The sequence below is a fragment of the Euprymna scolopes genome, chromosome 18 (assembly GCF_053919585.1).
Source record: "Euprymna scolopes isolate OS-2025 chromosome 18, ASM5391958v1, whole genome shotgun sequence".
NCBI lineage: Eukaryota > Metazoa > Mollusca > Cephalopoda > Sepiida > Sepiolidae > Euprymna > Euprymna scolopes.
Genome location: NC_136499.1, coordinates 46,804,792 through 46,823,397, shown reverse-complemented (window position 1 = coordinate 46,823,397; position 18,606 = coordinate 46,804,792). Strand labels below are relative to the sequence as shown.

The 18,606-nt window shown below is 30.9% G+C and overlaps 1 protein-coding gene across 1 annotated transcript in view; it reads left to right on the top strand.

Annotated features, from left to right (window-relative positions):
- Positions 1–251: 251 nt before the first annotated feature.
- LOC145297612 (acetylcholinesterase-like) overlaps positions 252–18,606 on the top strand; it is a 1,140,889-nt gene continuing 1,122,534 nt past the window's right edge. The window contains exon 1 of the mRNA XM_080143678.1: positions 252–802. The gene's annotated coding sequence lies outside the window, so the exon portion shown is untranslated. The remainder of the gene's footprint in view (positions 803–18,606) is intronic.

The window sequence follows — 18,606 nt, the reverse complement described above, 5'->3', positions numbered from 1 at the left end:
ATATATTGGACATATTGATTTGTGACAGTACTCCGTTTAAGCAATTAAAAGATCTTATTTTGAAGATCAACGTGTAGTAATGATGTGAGCGTATGTGTGCGTGAGTATATTCAATATATGGTTGCATATGTTATCGAAATATCCATACAATTTGAAAATAGACAACTTATTCAATTTTTGTTTTTTGTTGTTGTTTTTTGTTAAAGTTTCAATGTAAAATAAAAGTTCGTTTCTTTTTCTACTGTGTATTTGTTTTCGTGCCGACGTCCATACAATCAGCATTTGATCTATTTTTACGCAGCAAAATAGCGGAAATGAAAATAGGAAAAGAGCAAAACGAAAAATGGCTATTTGAAAGAGAAAAAAGGAAGATGAAGAATTGAATGATATCAAGAAAGCGAAGGTGATACGAGCGAACCGATACAGAAACGGAGTCGAAGAGAGTGTAAAGCGAAGAATGGAGGTTGACGCCGCGCAGCTTCTCCGAAGAAATACGCTCGCGTTACTTAACAGTGGAATACGAAAAGTAGTCCAGTTCTCCAACAGCTGTTGATTTTGCAAACAAACAAGAAACAATAAAAAAAACAAAAAAAAAAACAAGAGCAAATGTAAATCACTTTATGTTTTATGGACTTTCACCAAAAATATGTAATAAAACGAATTATTGTGGAACTACCAATATTTATCCCGGTCGCTGCAAAAAAGAAAAAAAAAAAGATAAAAAAACAAAAACAAAATCAGCTGTATGTTTCTTTAATTAAAAAATACGTAAATAAATAAACTGCCCATTTTGCATCTCCAGGTGAGTGTTTGTTAAAAGTTATTGCACACACACACACACGCGCGCACACACACACACACACACAGACACACAGACACACACACACACACACACACACACACACACACACACACACACCCTAACACACACATGCGCCAGAAATTCAAAGACACGTATACATAGTGTGAGAATTGCTTATCACGTTGTTTTTACCTTCTGTTTGTGCAAATAATACCACGGATATCACATTAGACGATTAACAGATATTTGATCATTTTTTTTAAAGCTAAAACGTGTGTCAAAAAATCCAGTGTGATACGTAGATAATTGTCCGAAATACATTCTAATATTATATATATATATATATATATATATATATATATATATATATATATATATATATATATATATATATATATATAGGGGGTGAGTGTGCGTTTTTGTGTGTATTGAAAAAATATTGAAAAATAAAAGTATTACAACTAGCTTCTAGATTGAACCTTATTATTGTCTAACTACATACTGCTTAGACATCAGTTTGAATATACCTTTTTGTATTCGTATATGTTTGTAGATACTCTTGCGAACATTACTTTTTTTCCTACTGTTGTAGCTTTCGATTTTTGCGCTAACTGTTTGTCTTTGGAGAAAAGCCAGAATTTTAAAAACTTTCTGAAAAAAAAAAAAATCATTAATGAATGTAAACCATTAGTTGCATCATTTTACTTCCCCTCATATATATATATTTATATATATATATATGTGTGTGTGTGTGTGTGATAAAATACATATATTATCATATATATATATGTATATATATATACATTTATATAGAGAGATAGAGATAGAGACAGAGAGATGTTGTTTCAATTATTTATATCGAAGCGCATTTTTACCTAAATCATGGGAATAATTTCCCTTTGATCTGTTTGGTACCCTCAAATGGGGAGCGGCATATATTTATATTTTAATAATAATAATAATATATATATATATATATATATATATATATATATGCATATATATATATATATATATATAAATTCCAAAATGTTTGCCTTAAGAGAAAGTGTAAACTGTTACAATTTGAAACTTTCATTTCTGTTTTAAGATTACGCATCATTATTTATACATGCGATGAAAATGATAGTAAAAAACCACATGCCTTGCTTGATATTCTTCGAAAAATGTTTATAAGACTTTTGAGCTGCATTCTGTCTTAGCATTTTTCATTTGCAATAAACAACTTGTTGAAACAACGATGTAAATGTGAGAGTACGACGCGAGGGGTCTGCTTAGAAACTTTCAAGGTTAAATTATTGCGAGGATCAGATGTTAGAAGTTATACTGATTTTATTCAAGATGGGGTAAAAGACACGCTTAGATTAAAAGATAAAACAAAAGAATTTTTTTTTGTCAAAGTTAAAATTGGATTGTGTGTTGCTGTGCAGAATATATATATATATATATATATATATGTATATATATATATATATATATATATATATATATGAAATATTGATATAGTTATTAAATATAATTATAATTGTTGTGAATATATTTATAATTTACATAATATGTATATATAATTTTTATATAATGTCTATATGTTATGTAAATTATAAATATACATGTATTACAAATATAGTAAAATATAATTACTCTATTAATTATCCTAAACTAGTGGGCCTGTGGATATTCTGCAGCGAAGTCTTTCATATGTAATATATAGATGCTGGCTTTCTGTGGATGTTCAACGTAAATGAAGATGCTCTGATAGTAGTGTAGCTCTTTTTTTAACTGCAAAAGTATTTACCTAAAATACAAGGGACGCCCGGCGTAGCCCGGTTGTAAAACACGCTTTAATATAATATTTTGATTTATGCATATATTTCGTATATATTATTATAGTCACTTGTCTATTGAAGTTTATATATTATAAAGTTTTGATTTAAAAAAATAATATATGTATATATGTATATATATGTATATATATATATATATATATATATATATATATATATATATATATATATATCTGACTAGGGTGCATCAGTTTTGATTTAAATTGAAACATAAACTTTGCAGAAAAGAAAATATATATATACTTATAACTTGAGTTCCTTAAGCTATAATATAAACCGAAACCAAAACTTATGAAGAATTCTTACTAAACGTATTTATTACAACAAATGGAAGGTGATAACAATTAAAGGACAGGCAATCGGAAAAAAAGATGTAAGCGGAGCAAACGAAATAACACCGACGCTATCGTATTTTCTATTGATACACAAACCTCACATGCATATATATATATTATATATATATGTGTGTGTATATCTATACACACACAAACACACACACATATATATATATATATATATATATATATATAGTAGAGAATTAGAAGGCTATCACAATGCGAGGAATGAGAAATAGTCCGTGTTGTTGGAAGAAGACGAAGACAAGTGGCGATTTACAAATCAACAAGTACGTACATATATGTCTATATATACATATATTTATTCAGTTGTATTAAATACAAATGTCTTACTTGTTATGTCTGCGACAATATCAATTATTAATTTCGGAAAAATTCCCTTTTTCAAATGGTAGACGTGACAGATGAATTCAAAGCATGCTAGATGATGGAGTGGAGATTAGGTGCCTGTGTGGGGCCTCAGAGCAAATGTAAGAAGGGGGTTGACATATTTTTTGTTCTTTTTTCCTTTATAAAAAAAATATTTGTATATATAAATATATATATTTAATTTATTTGTATTTTATACAACTGAAAAAATATATGTATATATAGACATACATGTATGTGCTTATTGATTTGTAAATCGCCACTTGTTTTCGTTTTCTTCCAACAACGACGACTATATCTCATTCCTCGCATTGTGATAGCCTTCTAATTCTCAACTACACACATATCCCACATAATACTTCAAGCAAACTACATATCAATATATATATATATATATATATATATATATATATATATATATATATATATATATATATATATATACGTACTTCTATAAATTGTATTTTTTTGTGTGTTGATATTCATATTAAAACCCCTGTTTTTATTCATTAAAAAGAAAATACAACTGTTTTATATATGGGCCATGGAATTGCATTTATCTGCAAAAGATCTACCTAATTTGCATATTCTTTTAAACATTCATTTTAATTAATTCCCTATTAGTTTTTTTTTTATTTGTTGGTTTTCTTATTGAATGTACATCTCAAGTTATAATATTTATGCAAATAATATACAGGAGTTATACTTGCATAATATCTGCACAAAACGATTATAGTAAACACAAACCTCTTTATATATATAAATATATATATATATATATATATTTGCTTAAAAAATTGCCTACAACACCTCTCTGTTATTTATTTTCGTTTACAGACATGAAACTTCATATATACTTTATATTTGGGTTTCAGCCGAGAAAAGTCGGTGCAAAACTGTGGAAATTAAGAAAATGAAATTATCATGTGAAGATCAAACAACGGCAGTACGAATATGCATGCGTAACGTAATAGCTATTGGTTCATGATTAAATATTAAGCCTTGCAGTAAATATGTGTTCATAGCTTAGGCGTTAACGTCAAAGTGAAAGGTAAATCGTAAGCTAAACGTTTTGGTTTCGATTCCCAGTGATGGCGCATGTCATTCTTTTTTTTTTATTTTTAAACTTTCAGACCATTACTATATATTGGGTCCAATATGATATAATAATAATACGAAATCTGCATTCTCATATTTTAGCGTAATTTTTGACCGGTCAATGCAGGGTGGTCTGCTAGACTTGTATATATATATATATATATATATATATATATATATATATATATATATATATATAGAGAGAGAGAGAGAGAGAGAGAGAGAGAGAAAGAGAGAGAAAGAGAGAGATAGTTTGATAAATGATAGTTATTTGTTTTTGTTAGAAATACTTTCGAATGAATTCAATTATTTATATGAAAATACATTTTTATCTAAATAGGTAAAAAATGTACTTCCGTACAAATAATTGAATTCTTTCAAATGTATCGCAAACAATGGCTTCTAACTATGGGGTTCCGATTTCGAATCTAGCTAGATTGAGCCAATCTGCAAAGTCGTAGACGACGAAACACGTGTCACTGGATAACTATATTTCAAACAATATATATATATATATATATATATATATATATATATATATGCGGGGTTCTTTCCTCACGTAATTGAACTTATGCTATTTTTATTCAAAAAGAGTAAGAAGACAGATACCATTAAAACGAGTCACTTCTTATGCATTTTGCATAGTAACCACCATTTATAATATACCATATATACCAATGTACATTGAATTTGATGACACATATCTGGTTCTGTCGCATATCTATTACATGAGTCACCAATATCTGCAACGGAGTAATGAAACGTTCAGGCTATGTATGCATAAATTCTGTGGTCAGAACGATCCAATTTACAATCGTTTCTGACCCATTTGGGTGGAATAATTTGAGGATTATTTCGGAACGCGCCGAGTATATATATATATATATATATATATATATATATATATGTGTGTGTGTGTGTGTGTGTGTGTGTGTGTGTGTGTGCGTGTGCGTGTGTATATCAGATAATATAAAGTTATATAAAAATGTCATGATGTTTACATCGTGTCTTGATCTCAAATGTCTTCGTTGTCTAATGCATATTTTATTTTATTTCATTATTTTCAAAATATTATGATAAATATTTATATATATATATGCTTATTAATATAATTCATATACATATATGTATCAATATTAAAGATATGTGCACCCATACATATATGAAGTTGATATATATATATATATATATACATGCATACATATATATATGTATATATATGTATATATATAAATGTATAGAAATGTATATATATATGTATATATATATATTATAATAAAGTAGTATCCCTTTCTGTTTATTTGTTCACACTTCGAATAATACGTATAAAATATACATTGTTTCACAAATCTAATTTCATACTAAAACCGGAAGTTTACAAACATTCGTTCCAGTATGATTTCTATATGTACTATTTATCTAAAAGATATATACTTTTAAAAGCAACCTCATTTAAATATTTAATTTTAAAAATCATTTTTTATTATTAATTTCATGCTATTTATTGTATGTTGTAATAGAATTCATTTAAATGTTCTATTGAGTAATATTATTTAAAGCTGATTTATTTCATTTATTTTTTAATTTCGATTATGTTTAATGTAAGTAATTTTCAATTATTAATTATTATATATTATGCATAGATATATGAATACCGACAGCTGATGACTTTCAAAAGAAAGTTTATTTTATCTATGAGAGGAATATCCCATTGTAAGCTGTTACAGTTTTTATCTCATTTAACTTTTGTAGACGAAAGTGGGTGCTTTTTGTTTTATGTATTCATAATCCAACATGTTGTTCCCATTCATGAAAATCGTAAGTAGTTAGGATCTTCAGGGTATAAACATTATGTGACTAAATTCCCGCCCACCAATATGTTTCAACTTGCCAATATATATATATATATATATATATATATATATATATATATATACTTGTGTATATATGCGAGATTGGCAAGTTGAAACATATTGGTGGGCGGGAATTTAGTCACATAATGTTTATACCCTGAAGATCCTAACTACTTACGATTTTCATGAATGGGAACAACATGTTGGATTATGAATACATAAAACAAAAAGCACCCACTTTCGCCTACAAAAGTTAAATGAGATAAAAACTGTAACAGCTTACAATGGGATATTCCTCTCATAGATAAAATAAACTTCCTTTTGAAAGTCATCAGCTGTCGGTATTCATATATCTATGTACAATATATAATAATTAATAATTGAAAATAACGTACATTAAACATAATCCAAATTAAAAATAAATGAAATAAATCAACTTCAAATAATATTACTCAATAGAACATTTAAATGAATTCTATTACAACATAATTTGATAATATATTATTACAACATAACTTGATAATATAGTGAAGGAAATTACAACCTCCGAAGAAATATATGTAAAAGCGGATAAAACTTATAACTTCTACAAGCTAAACAAACAGCAGTATAAAAGTTTGATACTAAAAAACCTTACTAAGGACTACAATAAAATTAGCAATGAGGATATTATCACATTAATAAACAACAACAGTAAGGAAATAACGGATAAGTTAAAAATAAGTGATAGAGTAGGTAAAATTACATGCAACCAGACTTATATCCTTCTAAAGGACCATAAACCAAATTTCAGTACTAAACCAACTACCAGACTGATAAATCCGATGCGTCCTGAAATTGGAAAAATTAGCAAAAAAAATATTAGAAAAAACAAATTTAATAATTAAAAAACATATTAATTTAAACCTTTGGATAAATACCTCCGACTCAATAAGTTGGTTTGTAAATATTAAAAATAAGGAAAGGGGCGCCTTCATACAATTCGATATCTGTGAATACTACCAATCAATTACTTATGATTTATTTGAAAAAGTAATGACATTTGCTAAGAAATACACTGGTATTTCTAACGAGGAAATTGACATCATAAAAAAATGCCGAACCACGATTTGGGTCAATAATGACCAGCAATTGACAAAAAACGCTGGCTGTAATTTATTTCGGGGTATCAATGGGATCACTGGATTCAGCGAAACTCACGGATCTTGTAGGCTTGTACATTTTACACAGTTTAACCAATAATAATGATATTGAAGAAGGAACAATAGGACTCTATAGAGATGACGGTATAATGTTCATAAAAAAACGCCACCCGTATAAAATGCGATAAAATTAGAAAGATTATACACAAAAAAATGAAAGAATTTGGTCTCAAAGTAGAAATAAATAGTAATTTAAAACAGGTAGATTTTTTGGATGTAAGTTTTGACTTGCAAAAAAATAACTATAAAGAAAACACAAGTCCTATATATATTAATCCAAAGTCGAATCACCCACCTTCCATCATTAATCATATCCCAGCCTCAATAGAAAGGAGAATTAACAATAATTCATCTAGTGAAGAAGTTTTTAATAGCTATAAAGAAAGATACAATGTAGCATTAATAAATAGTGGTTTCAAAAACGCAGACATTACATTTGAAAAGAATAGTAATGATGAACGCAACTATAGTAATAATAATAATAATCGTAAAACAAGAAACAGGAAAAAAATTGGTTTTTACCTCCCTTTAATAGTGCTCTTAAAACTGGACTGGGTAGGAAATTTTTGCAATTGCTAGATAGGCACTTTCCCCCAGGTAGTATATTAAATAGTATTTTCAATAGAAATACTATAAAATTGGGTTATAGTTGTTGTAAAAATATTGAAAGAATTATTAAAAAGCATAATAATAGGATACTAAAAGGCAATAATAGTAAAAATACTGGGGAAATAAATCATAATGATAAAGATAATAATTATAAAAATTCTGAAAAATGTAACTGCAAAATTCCTAGTACTTGTCCCATGAATAATAAATGTTTAACGAAATCAGTAGTTTACCAAGCTAAAATATTTCCTGAAGAAAATCCTAGTGATATAAAATTTTATATAGGTAGTACTCAGGCAACTTTTAAAGAAAGATTCTATGGGCATAAAAGTTCTTTTACTAATCAAAAATACGAAAAAGACACATCATTATCACTTCAATATTGGAAATTAATAAAGGAGAATAAAACTCCAAAGTTAGAATGGCGGATCATAAAAAGATCGAAAGTATGTAATTCATTACATGTACCGTGCTTTTTATGCCTTCATGAAAAATTAGAAATAACGAATTTTAAAGACCGGGAGAAACTATTGAACATTAAACAGGAAACAGCAATTTCCTGTAAACATTTCCAAATACATTCACTGAAAAAATTATAAGAATATTAACGAATTAATCATACTATCGACTTATATATTGTAATATGCTTTATTATTTATTTCAGGATTTTAAACGCTAAATCTTATTTACTTACTTATTTATTTTAAACGCCAAATCTATTTTAAACGCTAAATTTTTAACAAAAAATCTATTAAATTTTATAAAAATAATTTTTAGTGAAATTTTTACCGTGAATAATATAATTAGATTTAGTTACTAATATACTTAACCACATTATAAGAGTAATTTGTATATATATAAATTTTCACGTTTATTTGTATATATGTCGGTACTTTTGTATTATATAGAGAAATAGCGCTAAATTTATAGTTTAGTAATATACGTATATATTTATATCTCGATTTTAAGTGAAAAAAAACCTTAGTTAAATTTATGAATTGCTCTGATATTGGAGTAATAGTTCTAAAAATCCGTATTAACAAAACAAACGAAAAACAATTATAATTATAATGGTTGGAGCTAGAAAATTTAATGCAAACTTATATTAAATCTGCTTCAGAATTATACCTTGAAAAACCTAACATTATTTTGTGAATAGGTTATATTTGTTTTGATATAGGTTGATGGTACCCCTCTTTCTTTTTTAGAATGGTTCAACCCTGTAAAGTTGACTTTAATATAAAGAAATTGTCTTTATTGAAAGTTTCGTGGATGGTTTTTGGCCTGATGAGGTTATTTTCCCTGCTAGGGGGTCATTGAAACACGTTTGCTAATGTGTAGCCAATAGCTCTCCAACAATCAATATATTGCTCTGTTTCATGCATTGAGCACTCTTTGGAATGACATATTGTGTTGTTGTTATGATCTATTGAAAAATTCTACCAACAGTATAATAATATATTTATATATATATATATATATATATATATATATATACTAGCATTTAAGCCCGGCGTTACTCGAGTATTTGGAGGTGTATGTTGAGAACAAAAACAAAAAAAGGTCAATTTCTTTTAATTTGACCTCTGTTATGACTCCTTAACATTTGTAGTCTTTCTATGTCTTAGTGGACTATTAGCCTGTCTTTTCTTAGAATTCCTAGAATCTAGTATTTTTTTACACAGACATCACCACTTATCAAGACCAAGAGGCCACTCGAGGATAGGAGTTAAAGAGTGTTCAATAGAAATTGGACAATATAGTAATCAATTCGGTAAATTTGTTAACTTATATGGAACGGCTCATCAAGAACTTGTTTACGTTAGACTTGAAGACAGCAGGAAAACGGAAGACAATTCTACAGGCGTGCAGTTCTAAGAAAGAAGCTTTGTTTATGGAATCTACGCTGAGATGCCTTGGTCTATAAGATTAAAAATAAATAAAGAGTGTGGGGGGAATTATTGATAGTGTTTTCAGCTAAACGAGTGTTTCTTGTGAAAGTTTGGCGAGGGGGGACCATAGACTGAAACTCATTCGAACACTTTCCATGAAAATAACGATACATCACAGACAAACTCGCAACATCTCTTCTGTGAGATAGAGGTTGCAGGAAAGGGAAAAGAGCATCTCCTACGAGGCTACGAAGTCTATTTTGAACTCTATCAAGGCAGGACAAGTCCTTTCTAGCAGCCCCTGCCAAGATGTGGCAGCAGTATTCCATCCTTGGACGTACCTGGCTCTTATATAGAGATGGTATTTTCAAATCTAGATTACCGCCAAGCACAGGATATATTAGATACATTGACGACATTCTAATTTTGCTTCCTGAAAACACGCACATAGATAGTATTAAAGACAGATTAGACTCAGCCGTGCCTTCAGCAAAGTTCACCTATGAAACAGAAAAGAATAACTCATTACCTTTTTTAGACTTATTATAAATCCAACTAATCAATATCCTTCAAAGTTCACGGCAAAAACTACACACAAAAATGATGGCATGCATTTCTACTCACATCATAATAAGAAAATATAAACGAGTATGGTAATTTATTTCTATGTGCATTCAGAATTTGCAGTCTAGAATATTTGGACGAAGAATTCAAATACCTTACAAATACTTCGAAAATCTTGCAATATCCTACATAGTTTATATTTAATGCTAAGAAAAAGGGCACACAATATTTTTCAAGGTTTAATAATAAAAAAAATCCTTTACACCAGGCAGTTCTCACATAAGCAGACATTTTCTTTTACATACACACACTAATAATAAAATAATGTCCAACACACTAAACAATCTAGGAATTTCAATCATACAAACCACCTCACAAACTGAAAAAGACAAACATTAAAAACGACAAAATATCTCAAAAACAAAGCAATTACCAATGCAAGCATATACACTGTTCCTTGCCAAAATTTCCATCCAAAATCGTTGGTGAAACCCATCGTAGATTAGAGGAAAGGCTCAATGAACATAAAAGAGATATAAGAAATAGCAATTCTTTGAATGCATTATTCTCTCATTCATTGCAGCATAATCATACTTTTGACTTCAAACAAGCAATTTTTTTAAAAATTTATTTCAAAACCGCGAAGGACGCTTCTTGAATCAGCAAATTAAAGCACAATTAAACGATGTGAAGGTGTTTATAATTTATCGCTATTAATAAGTAAACTTTTATTAAAAGAACGTGAGTTAATCTTAGACACAGTTTAACTCTCTCACACCATGGAAAACAGCTTCTATACAAATTAATACATATAATCAGTTAATAATTTACATAACAAAGCGCACTCATTTAATTTCAGTTACACATCCATATATGAAATATAACGGACATATTTGTTCCAAAAATAATATGAATTTCATTATATATATTAAATATATTAACGGCTATATGACGTTGTAAAAAAAGAACTTTACACTCTTTCACAACGATATGCCCCCCCAAACTTTTTTTGAATTTCCGACAACTTTTTTCTTTTCCGAAATGGAACGGAGTCATACATTTTATTGCACAATATATATATATATATATATATATATATATATATATAGTAAGTTATAAAATATATATGGCGATTAAGCTACACTGTGTAGCTTAATCGCCATATATATTTTATAACTTACTAACTAGCTCTACCTCTGTATTGAGCACTTTTGAAGTAAATACTTAAAGTTCACGCATAAATTTATACTTTCGTATATTAATTTTATGTGAGTAAATGAAGTAGTTATATATATATATGTATATTATATATATATATATATATATATATATATATTAGTTAATTTGTGTGTGTTAGTGTCTGGAACGGTTTCTAATAAACTGCTCTGTCAAATTTCGATCAACAGATTGAAGCTTGATATATTAGGGATCCATACCTATGGGAGAAGTTCTATTTTTGAAGAAGTCAATAAAATGAGATGTTAAATGGCAAAAAATGAAAAATGTGTAACTTGGCATGCGTAAGTTTACTTTAACTTCTTTTCTCCGCATGCGCGAATATACACAGTCGATTATTTTGTTAAGTTTCGGTAAGCATGTGATTTTTCTCAGATGGTAGCGAATAAGTCTAGTAAGCAAAATGTTACGGTTTCGAGTCTAGCTGATTGCATGGAAGTCATATTTTAACAAATACAAGCTTTTGAAATCACTACTGTGTATTTGGTACAATATGATAATAAATACCAAACTGTATTTTTTTAATATTAATTACGGAATCAGCATAAATTTAAAAATCATCTTTACGCGTATTTTACGAGCAAGAATGGCGTGCGGCCTGCTAGCAAACGTAAATACTGAATAGTTACAACATGCAATGTTCGTAATCTTGATTTAAATTGTACAAGGATTAATAAAGTAAAATCCGATCAATGGAGTTGAAAAAAACGTAATGGTAACGTGAATAAATCCAAATAGAAGGTTTACTTATATTCTTAATCCTGCGTTATATCATCATCGTATCATACCGGTTGCCCAGACCAACTTAAGTCTTTCCCTCCACAGGTCTCTATCTTCCATGGCCTTAGAAAGATCTTCAAATTGTAAGCCAGTGTTCTCTGTCAAGATCTTCCTACTTTAGCGGTCCTGTGCTTAGGATGCCGCAATATCACATAACTTTTCTTCTGTACCAATGTCCGGCATGTCGTGTTCTTTCTCTTATTACTGAAGAGATCCGGAGACAACCAACCATACAGACGGCTAATGGTTGGGTGTGTTTTGCAGTTTAAGTTTAACACTGTCCGGAATATTTAAGTGTACGTTCCATCCAACTTACCTGTTCTTTTTTTCTACCGAAAGTCCATGATAGTTAACCATGAAGCAACACCGTCTCCACTACGTCTCTTAGAGAAACTTCCCTGTATTTTATTTAAAGCTTTATACAAATTTTGTACCTCCGAACATTTATTTGAATATCTTCGGAAGAGGTACAGTCAACACCAAATTGACGTTTTAAATAATATTATTCGATTAAGGATGACGAATTAGATCCACCAACCTCTCCATAGTTTTTTTTTTCGTTCTTGTCTGGAACAAGATGTGGCCCCACTTTATATTAGTAAACGCATTGCTGCATCCAAGGTGAAACCTAGTTTGTCTATGAAGCGGGCGTTTATACGGGGCGATATTAATAAGTTGACGGAGAAACTAGAAGTGTATATTAGTAATCGTCATTACCTCTGGTCCGTAGTGAAGGGTTTCCTGTCTTTTTTTTTTACTTTTTCCGTTTTTGCAAGTATTTATCTATCGGTAACGAATTTGCTACGCAACATGCTTCCAAAGATAATAATAAACAACTTGCTCTTCTGGTTCGTAGAAGATATGGGTGTGAACCCATTAATGGAAGCAAACATATTTTCAATTTTTCGAAAACTGTACTCACAGAAATTGAAAATACAGTTTTGTCCAGGGGATTAGATTTTTGTATTCCTCCAACCAGTAAAAATTAAGAGAGAACACTTTCTGCCTTTGAAGTTTTGTTCTCCAAACTCAGACATAATTATCCAATTTCCCGGAGAAAAAATTTCTGGGATGAAATCTAGTTTAATTGCCTTAGCTCACCGATATATTAACACTCCTGTTGATCATAGCAACTCTGTCTGGAACATAACGCAATTTAAAACTATGAAAGCGGTAACGTCCAATGCCGATATTTACATGTGCAAACCAGACAAAGGTGCAGCAGTGGTGATTTTGGATAAATCGGACTACGTTGAGAAAATGGAAGTTATTCTCAACGATGTTTCGAAATTCTGTAAACTCGGCCCTGTCGAGTTGACGGATAATACTTGCAAGAACGAGGCCATAATACAAAGGCGTCTACTTGCACTATTTAAAAGCATGTTTTTTCAAGGGCGTCTATGATAGGATTAGACTCCCTGGGTCACAATGTCCCAGAATGTATGGTCTCCCCAAAATCCATAAGCAAGGTGTTCCACTGAGACTTATTTTTTCAATTGTAGGTTTGGCACAACATTCTTTGGCTCAGTGGCTTGTGGAAATTTTGTAACCTGTGCGCGAATTATATACCACGCACTGCATTCCTGATTCTTTTCGGTTTGTTAATTGTCTACGTGCGTTAGATTCAAATGCAGAGACATCTTTTATGTGCTCATTTGATGTCTCTAGTCTCTTTACCAACATACCGTTGGATGAGACTATACGTATATGTACCGACGCGCTATATGGTGGTCGCCTGACTGCTCCACGGTTTTCTAAAGAGATTGTTATTGAACTCGTTTTAATGTGTACAAAATCTGTGGAGTTTAGTTTTTTGTGATATCATGTATTGTCAGGTCGACGGGGTTTCAATGGTGAGTCCGTTTTTAGCGGATTTTTTTGTCAGATACTATGAATCCAATCTATTTACCTCTATAATAAAACCGACTACATATTTCAAATATGTTTACAACACTTTTGTTATTTTACCATCGCAAGGCGAAGCGTCAACATTTTTAATAGGTTGAATTCTTTGCATCGGGCTCTAAAGTTCACTATCGAAAGTGAGAAGGATAATTCGCTTCTCTTCTTGGATGTTCTTGTCAAACGTTCAAGGTGGGGGGGGGGCTTTCTCTCTACAATTTATAGGAAGCCGACATTTACTGACCTATATGTGAACTGGTTGTCTTTTGTACCAAAATCACGTAAGGTCGGCTTAATTAATACTTTTGTACAAAACGCCCTCATGATTTATTCACCTAACAGATTAGACGCCGAACTCGATAAGATCAGGGAAATATTCATCAATAATGGTTATCCTGTTGACCTTATTGATGACTGATTTTAAATCCCCTAAAAAGTTTAGACCTTTGAAATGCCCGGTTTATTTAAAATTACCGTGGATTGGGGACTTCCCAAACAGATTCGCAGAAGTATTTACGACTGCTTCTATTCTGTGTCCTTGCCTTTGGTATACACTACGAAACCTGCCTTTCTCTCTTTTCGCAAAGATAGTTTGCCTTACATCCAAAATAGCAAGATTGTGTATCAATTTAAATGCCAGTGCGATGCTGGTTATGTTGGGCGAACATCCTTGCATCTTTAGACTCGTATAAACCAGCACGTTCCATCTAAAATCAGACAAGGAGGATGGGATCTGGTAGTTTCCATCCTTCTGCAGCATTGGACTCTGCTATTAGCCATCATTTGGTTGACAATCCGTGCTTTTCTGATAGATATAGAATAGAATGGTTCGAAGTGCTACATAGAGCGGACTCCAGAACAATTTAAAGATTTTGGAGTCCGTCTATCGCTGTGCGTAAACCTTCTCTGTGCCGGCAAAAAGAAACGGTGACAGCATTGTTTCTCATTGACGAACTTTGAATCTTTTCTACAGCATCTTTTTTCCTCCCCTCGTTGTGCCAATATTTTAATCGTTTTTTTAAACAACAATGAATTTAATGTTAGTTTACCCCCGTACTTTTTGCACATTAGAACTCTTTAAACTTTTGAGATAACATTATCTTGTTACGCTATCGATTTCCTCCTGACGAGATGATAGCCGAAAAAGCTCTAGAGAACCTTCCGCGTATTTTATTTAAAGCTTTATATATATATATATATATATATATATATATATATATATATATATAATATATATATATATTTGTGTGTGTGTGTGTGTGTGTGTGTGTGTGTGTGTGTGTGTGTGTGAGGGAAAATTATTCCCATCAGTCTCTCTGGCCACCATCTTTTCGGGAGATTATTTTGGTAAACAAAATATATGATAAACGAGAGAACAAGAAACGGGAAATCTGAACACGTCTAATTACTCAGTACATATTTGCTTACTTGTCTCACGTGTCGAACTAGCCGACACAGCTGCAGAAAATAATTTTCCTTCCGTTATATTAAAAGTATTATTCTAAATCTGTACGATATATATATATATGTATATATATATATATGTATATATATATATATATATATATATATATATATGTATGTATATATATATATATATATATATATAATTGTTTTGGTAAGTGTTTTCCAGGTCAATATCTAGTTTATATTATTTTATTTTGCATAGTATTGACCCTTTTCGGCCGTCTTTGTTACTACTTTGTTACGCAGAATATTTTTCAATTATATATAACCTGAAAGCGCGTACGGTTAGAGGAAATAAAAGGAATATCTTGTAGTGCCAGTGAACTTTAAATGCATCACACAAAATATGTTTTGCATACAAATCTATGGCTTTATTCTAAGCTTACTTTTTACATATATAATTTAAATACAATTACGGACGCATAACTCTCGTCGTTCGCAAGTATATGGTGTAACCTATGGGTTTAATTCTCAAAAACTCTACGAATTGTATTTCGGCAATGATGCCCCGAATGCTGTCTTTCGCGTGGTCTACTCTGTCTGGTTAATTAGTGTATTCATGTGATTTTAGTTTTTTCCAGCGAAAATCATTTATTTGGGTTGAATTGTAATGTGGTGAGGTTGTATATATGTGTATGAGTATTTATCGTCTAGGGAATGTATATTTACGTATCGACATATCTTGTTTTTAACGATAAGAGTATAAACATACATATAACACCAAAAATAAGGACGGGTAAGTGTTTTTTGGGGGGAGCGGGTCTTAACACCAATTAATGGGGAAATATACCCGGTTCATCTTTTGTCTTCTTTTATGGGAAGCTACTAATTTCTATGCGTCTTTCAAATATTTTCCTTACATAATTCATTACTCGATGTGACCAAGGAAACAAATCGGATGATTCACCTTCGTCACGTATTTTGTTCTTGTTAATTAGCATTCTTTTCACCAATTTAACATTTTCGGGTACTATTTTAACAAAAATACCTTTCGCGTTCATAACAATTACTTCTGTGTCTACTTTTACAACTATCAATAACGGTTATAATCGTAATAATAATCGTTTAGCTAAGTTGTCGTTGCCCAGACCAACTACGGAACAGAATCACGTGATTGAGGTGGTCAGCTGAAGGTTTTGTCTTTTTTCGTGAAAATATTTGTTTATTAAATGTTTCGCTCACATAAATTAATCGAATTAGGTGTGTGTGGCACGTGGCTCTATCTTGCTGAAACCATATGTCTTCCTTCCAGTTAAATCACAAGGATTTTGGTAATGACATTTCCGTATCGCTCTCCGTGTAACTTGGCCGTTACGTTGAAAATGGACAAACAAATAAAGCGAATTAATAAAATATCCGAGTCGGCGTTTCTTTCTATCTTAATAAAAGTTCTATTAGGGTTATTTTCAGCACCATTTAAAAAATGTCTCTTGTTGTCAAAAGTTCATTTCAGCTCAGCCGAGTTTCTCCTTTTTCCAACCGCACCCCGAGCACAGCCGGCTTATTCTCGTTTGCGACTTTACACATCCATTTCCTTCTACACGTCGTCTTGATTTCTATACGTCGTCTTGATTTCTCCGGCCATAGCCAGCCATTTCTCGCCTTCGTCTTTTTGACGCCGACTTCGTTTCTCTCGTGAGTATCTGTTGCATTTTTCTCCTTTTTCCCCTTCCTCTTTTCACGCACACTTCCTAATTCGCATATGCGCGTTTTTTCTACGACTGCTGCTACTTCTAATCTCTTCGCACGCTGGATATCTTTCGCTGCTGCAGTTACTTTCCACCTCTCATACGCATCATGTTTCCTTCGTTGACTTTTACGCTCTGGTCATCACCTTTGAAGACATATGGACAAATGAGTTTACAAACCCATAAAGCGCACCAAACAGTGTTTTTTTTTTTCTGGCAGCAATTGTGTTCTTATCATTGCTTGTGGATTATCATAGCTTCAAATTCGGCAATTATGTTTATTGGCATAGCCATTTAACCAAAAGTGTGCTTCATCTAAAGAAAGTTTTAAAAATTTTTTTTGGACGATTATCAATGTTACTTCTGATTTGAACGATAATGTTGAATCTTATGAGCGTGACAACCAAGAATTTTACGCAAAATTGCGCATAACGTCGAAGGGCACAAGATTTGTTGTTTAGAACATTGACGAATTGACACAATTGCTGAATCATAGACAGTACGCTACACAGCACCAATCAATGTAGTGCGAAGATGATTCACAGTTTCTCTAATTAATCGTTCTGATGGTCTATTATGAGCACTATAAAACTTGCGTAATGCACGATGTGTTGTTCGAACTAAACAATGGTATTCAAAATAAATTTACATAATTGGAAAACGCTGCTCGAATGTCAGTCTCTTTTTTATATAAATTGTTAAACTAAGTTTAATTCAAAGTAACTGATAGTTGACAAAATTTGCAATTAAACAAATTAGAGTAGCCAATTAAAATGTCCTTAAAAACATACACACACATATACACACATACACACACACACACATATATATATATGTATATATATATGTATATATATATATATATATATATATATATATATATATATATATTGTTTTATTTTACTTCAGTCGTATTTCTCAGAAAGCACGGGACCTCCTTCGTT